Source organism: Equus przewalskii, chromosome X (assembly GCF_037783145.1).
Source record: "Equus przewalskii isolate Varuska chromosome X, EquPr2, whole genome shotgun sequence".
Taxonomy (NCBI): domain Eukaryota; kingdom Metazoa; phylum Chordata; class Mammalia; order Perissodactyla; family Equidae; genus Equus; species Equus przewalskii.
Window position 1 is genome coordinate 33,008,317 of NC_091863.1, and position 18,513 is coordinate 33,026,829.

The 18,513-nt window shown below is 56.3% G+C and overlaps 1 protein-coding gene and 1 long non-coding RNA gene across 3 annotated transcripts in view; one reads left to right on the forward strand and one right to left on the reverse strand.

Annotated features, from left to right (window-relative positions):
- BCOR (BCL6 corepressor) overlaps positions 1-13,066 on the reverse strand; it is a 115,562-nt gene extending 102,496 nt beyond the window's left edge. Inside the window, exon 1 of one of the 2 annotated variants that reach the window (XM_070606205.1) lies at positions 12,939-13,037. The gene's annotated coding sequence lies outside the window, so the exon portion shown is untranslated. Of the gene's footprint in view, positions 1-12,938 lie in introns of both variants that reach the window. The other variant, XM_070606218.1, reaches the window with a different exon arrangement.
- LOC139081167 (uncharacterized) lies at positions 12,971-15,319 on the forward strand. The gene is made up of 3 exons (XR_011536254.1): positions 12,971-13,108; positions 14,429-14,539; positions 15,047-15,319. It is a non-coding gene; the product is annotated as an uncharacterized lncRNA (long non-coding RNA).
- The last annotated feature ends 3,194 nt before the right edge of the window (positions 15,320-18,513 follow it).

Consider the following 18,513-nt stretch of genomic DNA (forward strand, 5'->3'; position numbering starts at 1 on the left):
TGCTGGCTGGAGCGACGAAGGGTTCCCACAGATCCCTCCAAGATGGCAGGTGAAGGATGGCAGCAGACAAATGGCCAGTCCTGTTCTCTATCTGCTTTCCCTTCCAATGCTGAAGGACCTAAAACCCATCGGCTCCCACCCCCTAGTCCTTCCTCAGTCCTCCCCACACTTCACAACCTCGCGGAGAGAGCTGGCCTTCAATATCTTCTATTTTTCATAAAATCCATATTTGCTTTATGGCTCTTTCACCCTGGCCTAATTTTAGCGCTCTGCCTCCCTCACCCCCCATATAATTTATGCAGCCTCTTGAGGGCACAAGCTCCTATTATAACATAGACTATTCTGTTTAGAGCCATTGCTAATTAAGCTTAGCTCTCAAGAGTACCCGGCATAGCTTTTTTTTTTTTTTTTGCCAATGGCCACAAGTTCTTTGAGGCTCTTCCCAATGAGCGGTGGGGTCTATGTCCCTTCCCCTTGAATCAGAGCAGGTTGTGACTCATTGTAACCAGTCGATTAGAGTAGAAATGATTTCAAGTGTGATTTCTGAGGGTGCGTCAGAAAAGGTGACACAGCTCTTGGCTGGTTTGCCGGCATGCTTGTTTCCGGAGCCCTGAGCTGCCACTATGTAACTTCAAGTCCTACTCCCTTTAAGCTACCATCCAGTGAGGAAGCCCAGGCCATATGCAGAGTGCGCTTTGGTGCTATGGGACACAGCTGAGGTCCCAGCCAACAGCCAGACATGCGGCTGAGGCAGCCTCCACGATTCCAGCCCCCAGCTGTTGAGTCCTTCCACCCCAAATTCCAGACCCACAGAATCCACGAGCAGAATTCAATGGCTCCTGAGCCAGCTCCCTTGAAGCTGACTTGTTACAACCCTTATTTTCAGGATAGTAAGTAGCAAAGATCAGTTTTATAACATGTTGCTAAATTCATGGAAGAAGGTGAGCTGGATGAAAAACAGAAGCGTGGAGGGCAGGACATTTTCGGTCAAGACCCGAATCCTCCACCTTTGATGATGCAATGTCTTGTTCTTCATGGAATCCCCATTTCCGCTAAAGGATCGGGTTGAAAGGACCCCATCTGTTGTTCCCTCCTGATGGGTGCTGGCTGCACAAGGGAGTCAGTTCACTGGGCAGGAGAGGGCCAAGCATTTCCAGCTGTCCGCCTTTGCTCTCCAGCTATGTTCTCCTCTCCCATTTTTCTTGCCTCTTCATTAAGGTTCTCACATCATCGATGGGAGGGATGGAATATGGAAGGAGTGTCAGCTTCCTTCATTTTCTTCCCAATTCCTCCACAATTTCACATCTTTTCATTCCCTGACCCCAACTACCCCACTTGTGTCACACTCTGGGCACGTGGGTTTTCATTCACAATACTCGGAGTCACATTTGCTAAGCCATACCCATAGAACCACCTAGCAGTGCCTGGGGCCTTGTCTCTCCTCCCCTCCTCTTTCCTCCCCTCCCCTACTCCTCCCCCAAGGCAGGCACCAACAGGCTAGATGCCCAGGCAGCCCTCCTGGGGAAGTGCTGAGTTCTGGGGAGACCTGGGGACGAGGTGCAAGTCATCTGGAATGCAGAGGACTGAGGAGGGGAATGTGGGGCACCCACGTCCTGCCTTCTGCCGCCCCCAGCAAGCAGGGCAGCCACAGAGCAGGAGAAAAGAACACGTCACCTGCAATGTGGAGAAAAATAGGATTCGGGATTGTCTGTGGGGTGAGGGGTGAGAGGTAGGGAGCTACTGAACAGGCCAGGATGGGACCAGCAGCAAAGAGAAGGAGGCAACACCGGCCCCTGCCCTGCCTAGGGATGAACTTGCCAAAGATAAAACACAGCTGTGAAACGGGAGCAAAGGTCAAGCCCAAAGGGACAATTCTCCCCCTGACCACAGAAAGCCAGCACCAACTGGAATTATCTGTCAGCTGCTCATCCGGGGCGGCCTGGCCCTCAGTGCACAACCAGGGCTCAGCCGCAAGTCAGCCCTACACAGGGGAGCCCTTCCCCAGAGCCGGCATGGCACCCCGAGCTCACAGCTTGGGGGCTGCCTGCCCCACTGGACAGTGGGGTTCTGGGGCTCCGATTCGCAGGGCTCCTGGAGCACACATTTGAGAAGCAATTCTCTCTTCTACCCCAAATTCCAGGCCAGAGAGACCCACATCCAGCTAGGGCCTTGCATGAACCTTCCTTCCTACACTTCAAACAATATCACCCAAACCCTCCCTCACTCCTTCAAGAACAAGGGCACAACGTTCATTAAAATCTTCTTATTACCTTCCCGGTGCTTCCCATGCAATTACTTCATCTACTCTTTCCCCAGGCTTGTGAAGTAGGCATTCTCGTGCCTATTTTACAGATAAGGAAACCGAGGCTCGGAAAGTTTACACAACCACTGGGGGCAGAGCTCCCACCTTCAGCCCAGATGCATCTTGTTCCAGAGCTTTCCACCAAACCTGTGATCTCCCAAACATTTTGATCCCGTATTTCGTGCCAGGCCTGTGCCAGGCTTGCAAAGATAAAGAAGACGGTCTCTGCCCTTGGGGAGTTCATGGGCTTGTGGGGGAGACGGAAACACTGTAATACAGTGGGACAGGGGCTCTGAATGGGGACAATCTAAGTACCAGGGAGCCCTTCTGACTGTCTTGATCATCTTTGCCCTTCCACCCCACCTCTCTTTTCTTAGCCCCTCTGGTTTCTTCTCACAAGGCCACTCTTCTCGTCTTTCCTTAGGCGCTAGCTGGTGGCTCACTCCCACGCCTGTCTCTTTTTCTCCTGTCAACAGGGTCTGCACCCACCCGCCTAGCAGGCATCCTGACACCCTACCTGCCTGGAGAAGCTGCCTTGGTTGGGTGGACATCCTTGGCCTCTGGGGCCCCAGGGGAGGAGAGGGATGCTCACTGCAGCCCCAGGCTTCCTCAGCTGGGAAATGGGCACAGGGGCAGGACACTGAGCAGGCTGGTAGGCCCTAGCAAGGCTTTTATTGAAGCCTGTTAAAGGGCTTCGGGCTTCCTCTGATGAAAGGCGCTTAAGTGCATCTGGTTTTGATTACAGGGGAGGAGAAAGCCAGGCGGTCTCTTGGGGGTTGGACCAGTCATCTGGCTCTGCCTTCCTCCGGGCAGAGCTGGCTGCTGGTGAGGCCAGGAGGCCAGGTGTGGGGGGCAGGCAGGAAGCAGAGCCAGTACAAAACCCTTCAAGGCTCCAAGGCTCCTGAACCCAGCCTCTGGTTCTGCCAGGCAGGACTCCCAGCAACAGCGTGATAGCTCAGAGATGCAGCTCCTTTGAGAAAGTCAAGTTCAGAGGGGCTGCTGCCCACCTCTGACCAGCGACTCTTCACTGATCTCCGCTCCCTCATCTCCAAAATACCTTCCCAAGAACCCCTGACCCTCCAACCTTTCGGGTTGCTCTTCTCCCTCAGACGAAGTTAAAATAGGTTTCTGCCTCAAGGGTTTCCGCAGAAATGCAGACCTTTAAAAGTTAAAAAACCCTGTGTTTCCTTTCTGCTTTTCAACTAGCCGGGTATCATTTCTCATAAAACAGACATCGTTAAGGATGCCACGTCACTGTAACGGACAACCATGCTGAATTAAAGGAAGAGATTAATATTAAAATAAAGTGGCTATCCCGGAACGTCATCAGGCAGTCCCAAGCCGCTCTGTGCCCCACACTTGTCCCTGCGCGGGACTCCACGTGGGCACACAAAGCTCTTGGGGGATCGGATGGGTTAAACACAGTCCGCGGTTCCAGAAACGAAATTGCATTTTCTTATTCCCGCCCAGATTTAATCCTGCTGCGTGTTATTATTGTCAAGTCTCTTCGCACCACCGTTTCTAAAAAGAAAACCCGTGGGTCTGCGCGGCCCTTCGCCGCCTGCTTGGCTTTTATTGTGAGCGCAGCCTGGTCTGTCTGCGTGGATCCAGCACGTCGTGACCGCCTCGCAGGCGCGCACGGACACCCTCGGATTGGCATTTCGATAAGACCTGGGCGCATTGTCTCAGCGGCGACACACACACACAGATAATAAAGGTCTACCCTCCTCGCAACCCATAATTAGAAATGACCTTTGCGAAAGGCAATTAAAATATGGTAATGATCGATGTGCTTGCCCCTTTCCAAAAAGGAAAATACACAGGTGTTGGCTTCAGGAGGCTCCACCTGGCCCGGCCAGGAGGCCTCCTCGAGCTCATGAATGAACTCTTTCTCCCGGGAAGCTTCGATTCCCCGCTACCTACGCGAGCGCTGGCTCCCCTCCTCTCCTTCCCCTCCCCCACCCTTGCTTTGGCAGCCAGGAATTGCTGGCGGCGGCGGGGCTTTGTCATCTGAACGCACACACAGACACGCACACGCGCGCACCCGGTCACCACCGGACCGCGGCGGCCGCTGCGCGGTGTCCTTCCTCGCTGCGCTCCCCTCCCCGCCCCCTCTTTTTAAGAGCTCCTCCAAACCCTTTCTTCCGTCCTTTATGTGTGCGGTCCTTTTAATCGAGGAGCTCGGGAAGCATTTTAGGGGAGCCTCCCGCGGGGCGCGGGACGGCAGGACAGAGGACGCGCTCGGAGGGAACGCGTGGGCAGCTGGGCTTTGTTCTGCCCCTGGCCGGGGTCCCGAGGGCGGAAAAGCCTCTGCCACGCTGGGGCCTACCGGCGCGTTGGCGGCGGCTAACACCCCCCTTCAACTGCAACGTGAAATCCCCTCCGGAGTTCACTCCGGACTTGGTCCGGGTGGGGCGCATCGCCTCGGGGAGGGTCTCCTGGTCCACGACTGGCTCTCCCCATACAGACAAATGTGCGGTGTCATTATGGTGGCTCCTGTTGCTCGAGGCCCCGGGGGTGCTCCGGCGGCGCGCGCGCACCCCACCCCTACACAGCGCGGAGGGCGAGAGGGGGGCCCAGGGGCTGGAGCTCCCCGGGGGGCTGCCCGGAGGAGACGCCGCGCCGGGCCCTCCCGCACCTCCAGGCTGCCTTCCGGGACCGCGAGCACGGAGCCAGGGCGGCCTCTCGCCTTTCGTTACCGGGCCTACGAAAGCAGCAGCCCAGGCAAATATGTAGCTATTAAAATTAATCGCCCTGCGTTGTCAGCTGAACATAATGCAAATTATTTATGGGCTGTCTGCGCAATATTTATCATCGTGCAGGCTCCAGGCGCTTCGTGCCTCCCGGCCTCCCCCGCCCGCCCCGGCCCGCGCAGGGCGAAGCTGCGCGCAGGCTGCGGCGGCGGCCAGGGGCCCCTGGGCACCGGCATGGGGTTCCGAGGGCGAGGCCGCGAACCAGGCTGCCTTCCAGGGCGAGAGCTTCACTTTAGTTTTTGCCACTCGTTCCACATTTGTTAGAGGCCTACTACGTGCAAAACTAGGAGGGACTGCGAAATTAGGGGGCAAAAGCCAATTCGGAGAAATCTGAACCAGACCAGCTCGGCCCAAGGGGCGATGCAGGCGAAGGCTCCTCGGCTGTCCAAGTGGATTTTCCGAGGCTCCAGTCTGTCCTCCAACCCGGGAAACCCATGTTTGCGGCAGCTAGATTCGCACTTAGAGAAACGGAGAGCATCGGAGGTGCCCAACAGATCCCAGCACAACGCTGTCGACTGGAACAGGAATTCGGTGTCCTTCGAGCCTCAAAACTTGTTTGCAGATCGCAGATAACAGATTAACTGCTAATTGTCGAAATCGGCCAACCATTTAGTTTATCACTGCTGGAGGCCCCTTGGTATTCGCTGCACTTTTTATATGTAAAAACAGCCTTGGTACCTCCTAAACGGCTTTTGTGTGGCTTTTGTTTCTCTTTCAAATACGGTGTTTTAAAAAACAGCAGCAACACGCCACCCCACCCCCTCTCCAACCGAGCCTTCTCGGTTAAAAAAAAAAAAAAAAGAAAGAAAGAAACCCAGGAGGAGAAATAATCTATAGGACAATCCCCCCCTACTGGTCGGCGCTGGCGTTAGGGCTTTTTACGCAGATCGAGTCGCCCTGGGCTGCAGAGGTAAACAGGCTTTCTGCACCGCTGCTAAATGAATCACGAGGGGAAGGACGAGGACGGCGGGGCGGAGGAGGCCTCGGGATCCGGGCTGGGTGCCAGGGAGGGGAGGGCGCAGCCCGAGGGGCAGTGGGGTGGAGGCGAGTTGACCCCGCCCGGAGGCCTCAGGCCAGGGAAGGGAGAGGAGAGGAAGGTCGGTGGGCGGTCCAGCCAGAGGCCCCCGCTCGCAATCGGCGAGGCTGGGTGAAAGCGCAGCCTGGGGCCCTAAACCCAGCGCGCCTGGGCGCCACCTGGGGCGGGTCACGCCGCGTGAGTCCATCTGCGGGGAAGGAGGTCACGGGACGCTCCTTCCCACACACAGTTTCAGCAGCTCTGGACCTTCTGGACGCAGAGGGAGGCCTAGCTCTTTCTTCTGATGTTCATTTTAAGCAAATGACTGCTCTTCGTCCCTGTTGTCAGTCTGAACGCCAGCGTCGCCTTGCACTTAGCTGACCAAACCTGAGTCGGGGCCTACTTCCGGGGTCCTGGGGGGACGGAGTGGCTATGGCATCTGTTCCCCAGACTATCAGAAGGGTACAGAGCCAGGATGCGACTTGGAATTTATATTCTTTATCCACTTTTCTTCTCCTTAAAATGTGGTTTGACCCAATTTAGAGGTCTTTTTTCTTTCCCCTTTAACCCCCCAATTTTTGACAGGGATTTTTCTTAGCACATTCCAAAGATGCTCCCATTACTTCGGAAACTTAATTTGAAGTGATGTAAAAGAAAAGAAGGCTCAAAATATTAAGTTGCTCTTGGAGTCCCTTTATCTCGTACATTCCTGCATGGATTTGAGTGAGGGCTGAATTTCACTTTGTTTTGTTTTTTAATCAGCAAATCACTGTGTTTTCTGGGGTAGGAGACTGAACGTGAACGCAGTGAAGTGGAAGGATCCTGCCGCGTTTAAAACCAAGCGCTTTATAACACTTTGGTCCTCAGAATCCCACCTGAGTGGGGCGGGGTGTTATTGTTCCCATTGTCCAGATGAGGGGACTGAGCCCCAGGAGTTTCAAGAATCTAGGCGTCCTCATTAGACGGGGGGCCAGAAGCCAGGCGAAACCCGCCGGCTCCTGCCCGCCTCCACCTCCCTCTAGATCAATGTCATTAGTAAATGCTGCATCCTTTTCTGAGATATATCGACTGGAACCCAGGCCACCTTCCCGGCTGAGGCAGCCCACATTTTAGGCAGTTCCTTCTACAGCCTGCAAATCGCACGGATCGTCTCTTACAACCGTCTGTTTACTCACTTCCCTCCACCGGGTCAATTCCGACTCCAGACCCGGGAGGACAATTTTAAAGTGTTTCTGCAGACAGACCCTCTGGCCGCGCCGGAAATGTTTTATGGACCTGTGAGCCGACTTAATCCCAGGAGGGGCGGCAGGATTAGTCCCTGGTGTGGGTGGGGGATTCCTATGTTAGGGTTTAATCCTCATGGGAGAAGAGCTGGGGGTCGGGTGGCTTCGGCAATGTGTGCCCCCTCCCTGTGAAACTCCCAGATTTGGGCCAAGGCGGCAGAAGGTCCAGAGCTGCTAAAACTGTGTGTGGGAAACTGAGGCATGTGGCCCTGGACCCCCAAGCCTCAGTCCTCGGCGAGGCATACTGTAGGGGGCAGAGGGCGCCCCGCGCAGACGCCCCGTGGGAGACCAGCACGGCCCCGGAGTGCGAGTGGAGAGCGCAGCCGTGCGTTTTTTCCCCAGGTTTTATTCTTCCAGCCCTGTGCAAAGGAGGAGAGCCGCAACCCGGGGAGGGAGCCGGAAAGAAACACTTAATCACCGGCGTCTCGCTGCTCGTCACGCGAAGATGGCAGCAGCTCCCCTGGGTTTCAAGGTTCCGGGAAAGGCGTGTGTTCTGCCTTGAGGCGCGCGGGCTGCTGCGCTCCCTCCCTCGCCTCGGCGGCCGGCCCGGGCTCACGGAGCCTTTCTCAACGCCCGCAAGGGCGGCGAGGTCGGCCAGCCTGCCCCTCGGCGGGCCCCGGCGGGGCGGTGGCCAGGGCAGCGGGGTCCGTGGGTCCTTGAGAGCTAAAAGCAAAGCTTGAGGAGAGAATCTTATCGTCCGGCGCCGCCTGGGACCACGAACCGCCCCCCACCCCCGCGCGCACCCCTCCTCCCCGCGCGCCCCCACACCGGCCCGGGCACGCAGGGACGTCAAGCTGCAGCCAGTACGGGATGCAGGGGAGACTTCTACTAGCCGTGCCGGAGGCCGAGCCAGCCTTTGCGAGAGAGGAGATTCATCGCCAGCCCCATTCACGCAGGCCCCACTGCCTGGCTCTCCCCTTTGACCCCCGGGCCATCATGAAACAGAGCGCACAGGTTCCTGCCAGTCGCGGCCCCCTCCCGGAGGGGGCTGGCATCCACAGGCTTGGCTGCACGCCCCAGGGGTGGCAGCGTGCGCATGGCCGCTGGGGAGGCGGAGGGCAGCGCGGCCCCTCCACCCTGACTCTTCCTGGCGCGGCACACAGCCGCCCCGGGCTCCCGAAGCGCCCGAGCGGAGAGGAGGAAGGGAAGGCGGAGGCCCCGGAGGCGGGCTGCGCACTTGGAACTCGTGTGTCTGTGTGTGTGCACGCGCCCGGAAAGGGGGACGAGTGTTTAGGGGGGCAGGGTGAGCGTGAGCAACCCGGAACCAGCCGTCCCAAACGGGACTGACTAGCTGGCCTCTCCAGCCCCCGGCTGTGGGGCTCGGTGCCCAGGGCGGGCGGGTCAAGCGAAGGGGAGCCCGGAGCTGCGGAAGGCGCTGCCGGGCGTCAGGCCAGCTCCGCGGGAGGAGCCCGGGGACGCGCCTGGAGCTTAGGGACTGGTGTGACCCAGCCGTCCCCGCAGGCGGCCGTTTAGCTCCGCCTCCCGGGACCACTGACACTTGGCGATAAGGAGTTCCTCGGCAATCGGCTGTCCCCAGCCCCCAGTCACCTCCGGCGGACGTGAAGGCCGGATGCTGTGCGGCGAGGTGGGGCGAGGGGCCTTTGCACTGCCTTCCCTGACCCCTTCTCAGCCACAGAGCCACAATAACGTGCTTCTGTGCGACGCTCCGGAACTTTACTTTGCAAAATAAGAGCCAAATGCTGGGCCTTCTCTTCTCTTGCCGGAAATTTTTCCTTTGGACGGTGGGGGCCCCAGGCAGTCCCCTCGGAACACTCCCCAAACAGCTGGCCTTCACTACACAGTGCTAGAGAGATGGCACAGCCTTTCCTCCGTCCCTCCCCCCCTCAGGGCAATCCCTGCCCTATCCCAAGCTGTGCAGCTTTGAGCAAGCCGCTTAACGGTTCTGGGCCTCAGTGTCTTTATCTGTAAAACGAGGCCAATAATAGTGTCTAACTGAAGGCTGTTCTGAGAATAATATGAGTTAATACATAAAGCGTCTAGAAACGTCCTCGTGTGTAGTGCCACAACGTGTCTGCTGTTAGGATTTGGTACTCTCTTACCTTAGGATGGAGTGAGGGTAAGAAACCGTCCAGGTGAAAGTTCCCGAAGCCTATATGGAGTTGGGTGTGGCAGGGTGGAAAGGGCACTATCACTCACAAAAACGCTAAGCAGATACAGGCTGGAACTGTCTCGACTAGACTTTCCCTTACAGGCCTCTGTGTGGTGGAAATGCAGAGGGGGACTCGTGCTTTAATGGCACTCATTTAGACTGGCTTCATGGGAAGCTCCTGGCAGGGCTCAGGCATCATTATCCACCCTCTTCCTGAGGCCTTCGGCAAAAGGCACTGGTTTAGAGGACCTCCAGGGGACTTTTCCAGGACACCCTTTTTAATGGCTCAAGGCCACCTCCTATAAATCAGTTCTTGAAGGCCCTGCGCAAAAGCCACATCCTCTGGGGGGGTGTACTGTAGCCAGGGCATGTGTCCCTGGGCTGTCACTGGGCCTTATTTTAGGGACACACAAATGCACACGATTTATGTAAACAGAATCAGTCGGATTTTTCATTTCAAAAAGCTTTCCATTTCCTTTGAAATGGGGTCTCCTGCCCCATGGGGAGGTGTTGGGGCAAAGAAGGGCCTGAGGAGGCCTGGCCTCTCCCAGGTCACTCATAATTCATTAGGTGGGACAGCCTTTTCCTTTTCAAAGACAACGCAAATGGCCTTTCCCTTACGTGGCTGCCGGCCTTCGCCTAATCACTGAAATGTGCTGGCGGTGCGCTCTCACTCTGCTCTCAGTTGATCCTTATCGGAACTGTGCATGCCAGGCTGCCTGCCCCGCGAAAGACAAAGACATGGGAGCCTCCAGGTTTGCTCCCGAAGCCTCAGGGTCACCTCCGGGGCTTCCCCTTCACAGCCACCGGTCCCCAAGCCGCTGCTGGCCAGCCTCCGAAACAAAACCCGCAGCCCTAAGTCAGAATTCCAGTTCTCGAGCGCCACCCGGAGAGTTCACATTTCCCCTCCTCCGAGGCCGCGTGGTGCGCAAGCGAGAGTCCGGGGGCGGCGGCAGCACATGTCTGGGGGGGGGAGTGCTCCCCGCACCCAGCAGCACGTACGCAGGAAAAGAAAAAGTCAAGAGGAAAACGTGGGCTATAAAAGCCAAAACTCAGGGCCATCTACTACTAAGTACGAACAACCCCAGGCAGGAGTTTGCAAGGAGTCATCAATCCCCAAATAGAAACTACAACCAAAATAAATCCCCTTTTAGAGTTACATTAAAAGTCCTTGATGATGGAGTGCAAAGGGGACCGCGCCTTCTGAGGACACACACGGGCTGTGCCAAGATACATCGTGCTCAGCCTGGCACCTCCTGCACACACGTTTAATACCAGGCAGGGCGCGAGCTTCTCATCTACCAATTAACCAGCTCTGACAGTCTTTTTTAACTGACTCAACGTGTTCTTGATTAAAAACAAAAAGATTGATTTTGCTTGAAAGATACCTGGACAACCTGTATTTAGATGGGCTAAGTTCCCGCAGCTCTCTGACCCCATTTGTCTGGTCTCTCTAAGAATCCACGTTTTCTAGCCCGGGAAGGGGCAGGCGGCCCTGGTGGCTCCTCCTTTCGCGGTTTCCTGGCGAGGCGCCCATCCTCCCCAAGCACCGGGAACGGAGGCGGCCGCATTAATACTCGCGGGCAGGCTGCTCTGACCTACACTGTCATTTTTTCCATCGGTCAGAAACGGGCGGGGAGGGGGGGGTCCTCCTCCGAGGGGCTCTGCACGGATCATTGGGTTTTCCCCGGCGAACTTAACACGGAGGCAAAAGGGGCAGATGGAAACCAGGCCTCGGCTGGCCGGGCGCGCGTAAGCGCCGCACTCAGCAGCTCGACGCAAAGCCAGGGCTGGATTTTCGCGGCCCGGGCTGGCGGCCTCCCCGCGCCGGCGCGATCCTCTCTCCCTCGGGCTGAGCAAACGTGCTCGCCTAATTCCGCCCTGGAGACAGCAGCTGTGCGGCGAGTGGGGAAAAAAACCCCGCAACTTTTCCAACAGAAAGTGTATGCGCACAGGAGAGGTGAAGGCCCACCCCGATTCTGTGCACGTACCGACACAGCATCTAATCAGTGTCACTGCCAGGAATACGCTTCCGCGGCGGGCGACACCCCCGCCCCCGCCAACCTGCAGGAGGGAGGGGGGATGCAAATGGCGTCTCGCGTCGTCCCAGACTCTGCACAGCTCCCGCTGCCGCGACTCCCAGCAGACGTCGCAGCAGGCAAAGCGCTGCCACTCTGGGGACTCCAACACGCCGGCGGCCCGCGCCCCTCTCCTGCGTCCTGCGCCCGGGTCTCGGGAAAAGGAACTGGCACCACTCCCGGTTCCAAGGCCATTCCCCTGCCCCCACCTCTGGGAAAGCCCCCCTTCCCCGACTGGAGGGGGGGCGCGGGAGACCTTGCGAGACGACTGTTCCCCGGCTTCCCCGCGTGGCATCGGAGAGGAACGTGGGTGGTTTTTCCGTCCGAGGCCTGACCACACTCCCCCACTCTTCCAGGCCTCGGACCTGAACCTCATGGACTCCGGGTGGGGGGCCATTTCGGGCCACTCCGGGGGGGAGACCAAAGTCAGGCGTCCTCAAGGGCTCTGGCGGATGGCCAAGTTTGTGTCCTTTCCCTCCCACGCCGGAGTAGCGCGCGCCACTTTGGAGAAGCGTGAGTCTCCTCACCCCCAGCCACGAGGCCCACCCCTGTCTTCAAGGCGGGGCTGACGGTTTCTCTACAGCACCCTCTCCCGCCCTGCGGCCCCGCACGGCTCCCACAACCCCGGGGAGCCCCCAGAGATGGCCCGCGCCTTCCCGCGCCCGCTCTTCCGGGGCAGGAGGAGGCGTGTGCGTGGTACCCTCCGCGGAGCCACTTCGGCAGCCCTGCCTGGCCACGGCCTTAGCCGATCCCCGCCCGGAGTTGACCCGCTGGATGCAGCCTCCCCCACGCGTAATGGGGCGCCCTTGGGACGCAGGCAGGGATGGCGGTTCCGGTCGTTCCGGGATTTGCGTGCAAGAAGAAAAGAAGGCCGGCGACTACAAGAGCCGCGCCTCCATTCTCGGGGTTCAGACGCCCGCGCAGGCTCCGCGTCAGTCCCGCTATCGCCACCCTTGCCGGGGGGACCACTGCCGCACCCCCACGCCACCGCCCAGCCATCCCTCGCCCCGCCTGTGCCGCACCACGCGGAGCTCCAAGCACCCCGGCTCCCACACCAGTCCCTCCATAGCTCGCGCGCCTCCCTCGCCCCGCGCTCGGGGCGCCGCTCGCTCCCAGCGCCCCGCGGACGCCGGTTCCACCCTCGGCTGCGAAAGCCGCCGCCCCGCGCCTCCCCCGCCCGGCCCGGCCCGGCCCGGCCCTTGTCCCAGCCCGGCTCCCCCGCCAGCTGCGCCGCCACCGCAGCACGTGACCCGCCCCCGTCGCGGCTTCCGCTGAGCTGCCTGTTCCGGAGCACAAACAATTTCTGCTCTGACGCGGGGTCTCTCGGGCCCTGGCGTCCTCTCCTCCCTGCCCCCCCCCCCCCTTCCGGGTACGAGAACTCAAAACAACTCGCTGACCTTCGGGCGGACCAGCTCCGGCTTCCACCGACTCCGGCATTCCGTTGAAACCCGGCAGCGGCGGCTTCTAAGATTTCACTCCGCGCTGGGCTGGGGGGAGGGGGTGATTTCTCCGGGAGGGGGTGTCTCAGATCGAAAGAGCCACTTCATGCTCCTTCCTCTCCTCCGAAGTGAGTTTTTAGACTCTCCGGAGGCCTTGGGGAAACACGGGCAGCCGCGCGCAAAGAAAGCCCCCCTTCCTCCCAACACACACACACACACAAATGCCGCCTTGACTAGTGTCTGACCCGATTTCCAGGGTCACGGCCCAGCAGCAGAGCGCCCGGGCAGCCTCCGAAATACCACCAAGCGGTGGGTTGTGGCACCCAGCAGAGCTGGGGTGGAGGTATCGCGCTAAAAAATAGTAGCTCAGACTTCCACGCTCTTTTCTAAGTACTTGACAAGCCCTCCAACTTTACAGATCAAGAAACTGAGGCATAGACAAAGGTCAGTTAAGTATCGCGCTCAGAGTCACCCAGCTAATTAAATGACCTAGTGGGAATCTGAACGCAGGTTTTCCAGAGCCTAGGGTGGCTAACCATTATGCTATAGCGCTCACCTTGGAATCACAGAGCCACCCACAATACGAAACTTAGTGTTCGCTTGATGGCTACATATTTTGTACGTTACATTGTGGCTGGCACAGAGGCACTCGAAAAATATTAGTGGAAGGAATGGGTGTCTGAATAAGTGATTGACAGAATCATGGATGGCAAGTGAGTTTAGAGAAAACAGCGCCAACCATTGTTCCTTCTAAGAGGATTGTCTTACCTTAATAAAACCTCTAGCTGTTTTTTGAATGTTTGCAGGTAACAGGAAACTCTTATTCAAAAATATATGAACTTCCCACCCCTGCTCCTCAGCCAATCAGCCTGGCAGCATTTGAACTTGCTGGGGCACATACCCAAAGCAGCTTTTACTTGGTCTCAGCCATTTTTTCCCCACCCTGTTCCTTCTCTGTAGGCTTCCGCTCAGGGTCAGGCAGCCTGGAACTGCATTTGAAGTGATTCTGAACATATAGCAAGAAAGGAGTGTATACCCACCAAACATGGCTCACTGGCTTCCCTTCCACAGGCGGGTGCTGGTGGGGTGAGGGGAGCGTGGCTTGCAGCTCAGTGCTTATTTTTTAATTCTCGGACCACATAAGGAGCACCACCATCCGTGCAGCTTGCTTCAAAGTCACAGCCCCTCACCAGCTGTGAGGTCACACCTCTCGGAAGGCAGTAGTCTACCTTAACCAACAGCTCTGAGATGCTCATCAGTGGGACCACATCTGCAATTTGGAGAGCTGCCACTGGTGTTCTGTGCTGTCCTGCTCCTTCCGGTGGCCCAAGAGAGGATATGATTTTTAAAAAGTTGTTCTATTTAGATAATCCAGTACAATGTACTTTTATGCTACGTTGTTATCTTCCTCCCCTCCTTTTCTAGACCTAACCAGTTGTCTCTTCTAGGTCGCTAGTTGGGCAACCTGAAATGAGGACAAGTTTCACTTCAAGTTACCTGAAAGTGAACTTTCGCCTTTCCAATTTGATTCCTCCAACATCTGTTGAATGGCTCTCGGTGTAAGTCACTGTACTAGGCGGAATATGGAGGAGGAAAATGCCTAGTCTCTGTTTCTGATTATTGATATAGTCTGTCTCCCTCCCTTCCCCTCCATTCTCTCCCTTCCTCCCTCCTTCCTTGCCTCTCTCTCTTTCTTTCTTTTTTTTTTTTTTAAAGATTTTATTTTTTCCTTTTTCTCCCCAGAGCCCCCCCGGTACATAGTTGCATATTCTTCCTTGTGGGTCCTTCTAGTTGTGGCATGTGGGATGCTGCCTCAGCGTGGTTTGATGAGCAGTGCCATGTCCGCGCCCAGGATTCGAACCAACGGAACACTGGGCTGCCTGCAGCGGAGCGCGCGAACCCAACCACTCGGCCACGGGGCCAGCCCCTCTCTGTCTTTCTTTCTGACAGTTATCTATTTTGGCTCACGTTCCTACAGTTATTAACCAAGAAATGAAAACGTTGATTTTCTCTGTAACAACCCAATCTTGATTCTGAGGCTGGGCTTTTGGCCTCTTCTTTTACAGCCTGGTCTGGAGGGACCAGCAGGACCCTGTGACCTCAACTTGTGGCCAGCCCAGGTTGGAAGCATCAGGTGATTTCCAAGGAGGCCACAGACTTCCATCCCACGTGGCCAGGTGGTAGCAGAGAGCAGCCTTGCCGAAACTCACTTACCCCTTGTGCAGGGGGGCCTGGTGACAAGTGATGCTGAACTGGAGGTTCGGGATGCTAATTTGATTTATTATCTGTGTACAGCTTGGGGAGGAGAAAAGGCTCATAAAAGTGTTCTAGGCTGGTCATTCTGAATGTGAACATTTATTTATCTGCAAAACTGCCGAATGTCCCCGCAGGAAGTCGCGGGCGCAGCAACCCCTGACTGCACAGACAAAAGTCTCCCCTTTACACAGGGCTGCTTTTATTGTTTCCAACAGCTTTGTGCTTTCCCTGGGGGAAAAGGAGAGTCACATAGCGAGTTTTCTTCCTCTTTTCTCACGCTGCAGAGGAAGTGATGTTGTGGAAACAGTGGCATTAACTTGGCTTGCAAAGCGCATCGGAGCCAGAGTTGGGAAAAGCTCGTGCCAGGTGGCATTCCTATGGCTTTCCTCCTCCAAGCCCCAAGAAAGCCCAGCCTGGGTCTGAGCATGGGGATGGAGTGCACACACAGGTGGCACAAAGCCAGAGGAGCCATATTTGGATTCATTCCCTGGGTATAAGGGGCTCCCAGGGAATGGGTGCTCCTGACCCCTTGAGCTGCTTCCGATTGGGAATAAAGTCCCCAAAGGGCTTCTGGAGCACTTTTCATTCATTCTTCATTCTTTTCTTGGGCAGCATTTAGGAATTTCTCCCTTTGTGTCAGGCATGGTGGTAGGCCTGGGTACACAATGGTAAGCAAAAGACATGGTCCCTGCCCTCATGGAGTTTACATTCTACTTTGCTTGGCACACAAGAGGTGCAGGCTATGGTCCTGACATCAAATCCTGTAGGTCCTGCCTCCTTAACACCTATCCTATGCTCTTCCTCGTCCAGCTGCCTTCAGTCCGAGCCTTGAGGACCCATCTCGGAACAGTTGAACCCACCCTCCCCAAACTTACCTCCTCCATCTGATCGTGCTACCCACTACTTTAAATCCTTCAAGCAGCAAGAAAGGGAGGGACAAGGGGTGAAAGGGGCGTCCCCTTCCAGCTGAGTCGGTCTCCTTTATAAGGATTTCTCAAAAGTCCCACCCAGTGATTTCCACTTGTGTCTCATTGGCCGCCTCTTGCTGTAAGGGAGGCTGAGAAATGTTACTTTTGAGCTTGGGTACATGCAGCCTCAAGTTACTAAGGAAGAGGGGAGATGGCTATTGGGGTGGACAACGAGTCACCCTGCTTGTGTACTCACAGATGGTGTGTGGCAGATAGTATGAAAATATTTAGTAAGTGGTTGACGGGATTCAGTCGAGACCTTTTGGGGTGTATTCCTGGTCCACGTCCCAGTTCTCTGGGAACTGCCCTTCGCCTCCTGCCCAGGGTTGGGATCCACAGCCTCTTTGTTGCTGTAGCTGCACATGGAACTTGCCCCTAGCTGAATCAGTTCTGGCCTTTCTCCTGGGAATGGGGGATCAGGAGAGAGAAAGCCGGTCAGTCAGGGTTGGGCTGGCTCCATGGCATCTGGCCAGTGCAGTCACACAGCCCCGTGCTCAGAAGAGCCTTACACTTGGGGTTTAACGCTCTGCGGTTGCCATCTTGACATTCTGAATGGTAGTATTTTGCATTGGTGTTTGGTAGGTGAAGTCTGGTGGGGCGATGGAGCACGCACCAGGGGCTTGGAACCTCGGCTCCTGCGTGGTCCCACCTCCTGCCGCCTCCTGGCTTACCTCCCTGAGGTGGGTTCTCAGATGCCCGCTCCCGCTCCCCTGCCCGGCCTCCCGCACACCACCCTGGCCTGGGACAGCTGTCGCCCTCTGCCCCTGGCAGGGCCTGGGTGCTAGCATTGGGAAGGGCAGGGTCAGGGTCGGGTGTGTTTCATGGCATCTTGGGATGGGGCAAGGTGGCAGGAGCTTCTCCCCCACCACAGGTCCAGGCACTGAGTGTGTCCCACCGTGGAGGTTGGGATCCCTTGGAGGCCATCGACTACCATGGGTTGAGGCAGCGGGCCCGTGGGAAGGGGAGACTGACTTCCTTACCCCTGACTGGGGCTCTGCATTTTAATTTTGTCCTAGGCCCTGCAAATTATGTAGGCAGCCCTGCCAGACTGCACGGGCCATTGTGTTCAAGTCTGTGTATGCCAGGCCAGGGGCAGCTAGTCTGCAGGAAGACAGAGAATAATAAAGAAGTGCAATAAGTAACAGAGCGCCTTCAGAAACAGGGGCCCCAGAGAGGGCAAAGATGGGCTCCTGAAGGGGGTTCGGTGCCCGGGGCCAGCCCCCCTGGAGGCCTGGCTGCGCTTTTGCTCCTGTGTTCTTCTAATCAATTCCCTCCTGTTCCTTGTGCTTCTATGAATGGATTTCCCTGATTGCCAACTAAAAGCTCCCCAACCACGACGGAAAAAGGAGCTTGGTTTGCAGTTCATAGCATTGGGCTTCGGTCCCAAGGTTGCCATTTAACTAGGTGTGTGATATTGGGCGAGTTAGTCATTCTCTCTCAGCCTTCATTTCCTCAGCCTGAAAAAATGACTGGACGTAATGGTGCCAACGTTGTAGGTTGCAAGGAAAATGATCTGTTCGTGCCCCTTTTGGTTAATAGAAGGACTTAAGACACAAAACATGCAGGAAATTTAGAGTGAAATGACTCCCTTCTCTCACTATTTTCTCAGTACTTAAACACTGCTTGTTTGAAATTAACTCGAGGAGGTAGAATAGGGTCAAACAAGGCGGATGTCATGGGGTTGAGCAGGGGACGGGTTTGTTAGCACATTTCCATGACTGAAGACTAAATGCATACGGTAGATATTCCGCTTACTGTCGCTGCACAGTGAACAGCCCCCCACTCACTGGTTTAATGTAACAACTATGTCACTCTATCTCATGATCTTGTGGGTCAGGAATTGGGGCGGTACTGTGATGGGTGATTCTTCTGCTCTATATGGAGCCGACTAGGGTCTCTCAGTGGTACTCAGGTGGCGGATGTGCTGGTCTGGAGGGTCCAAGTTGGCTTCACACACGTGTGTAGTGCTTTGGTGGGGATGACCGGAAGGCTGCACTCAGCTGGGACTGTAGAATGTGGCTCCTACCTGTGGCCTCTCCAGCATGGTGGTCTTGGGGTAGTCCTTCTTACGTGGTGGCCCAGGTCTTGCAGAGAGTGTTCCAAAAGGCCAAGACAGAATCTAGAAAGCCTCTTCTGACTTAGCCTTGGACATCATGCAATATCACTTCTTTTTTGGCTCCAGAGCCCGTGCCTTTTTTTTTTTTTTAGCGAGGAAGATTGGCCCTGAGCTAACATCTGTTGCCAAGCCAATCTTCCTCTTTTTTTTTCTCCCCAAAGCCCAAGTACATAGTCGTATATCCTAGTTGTAA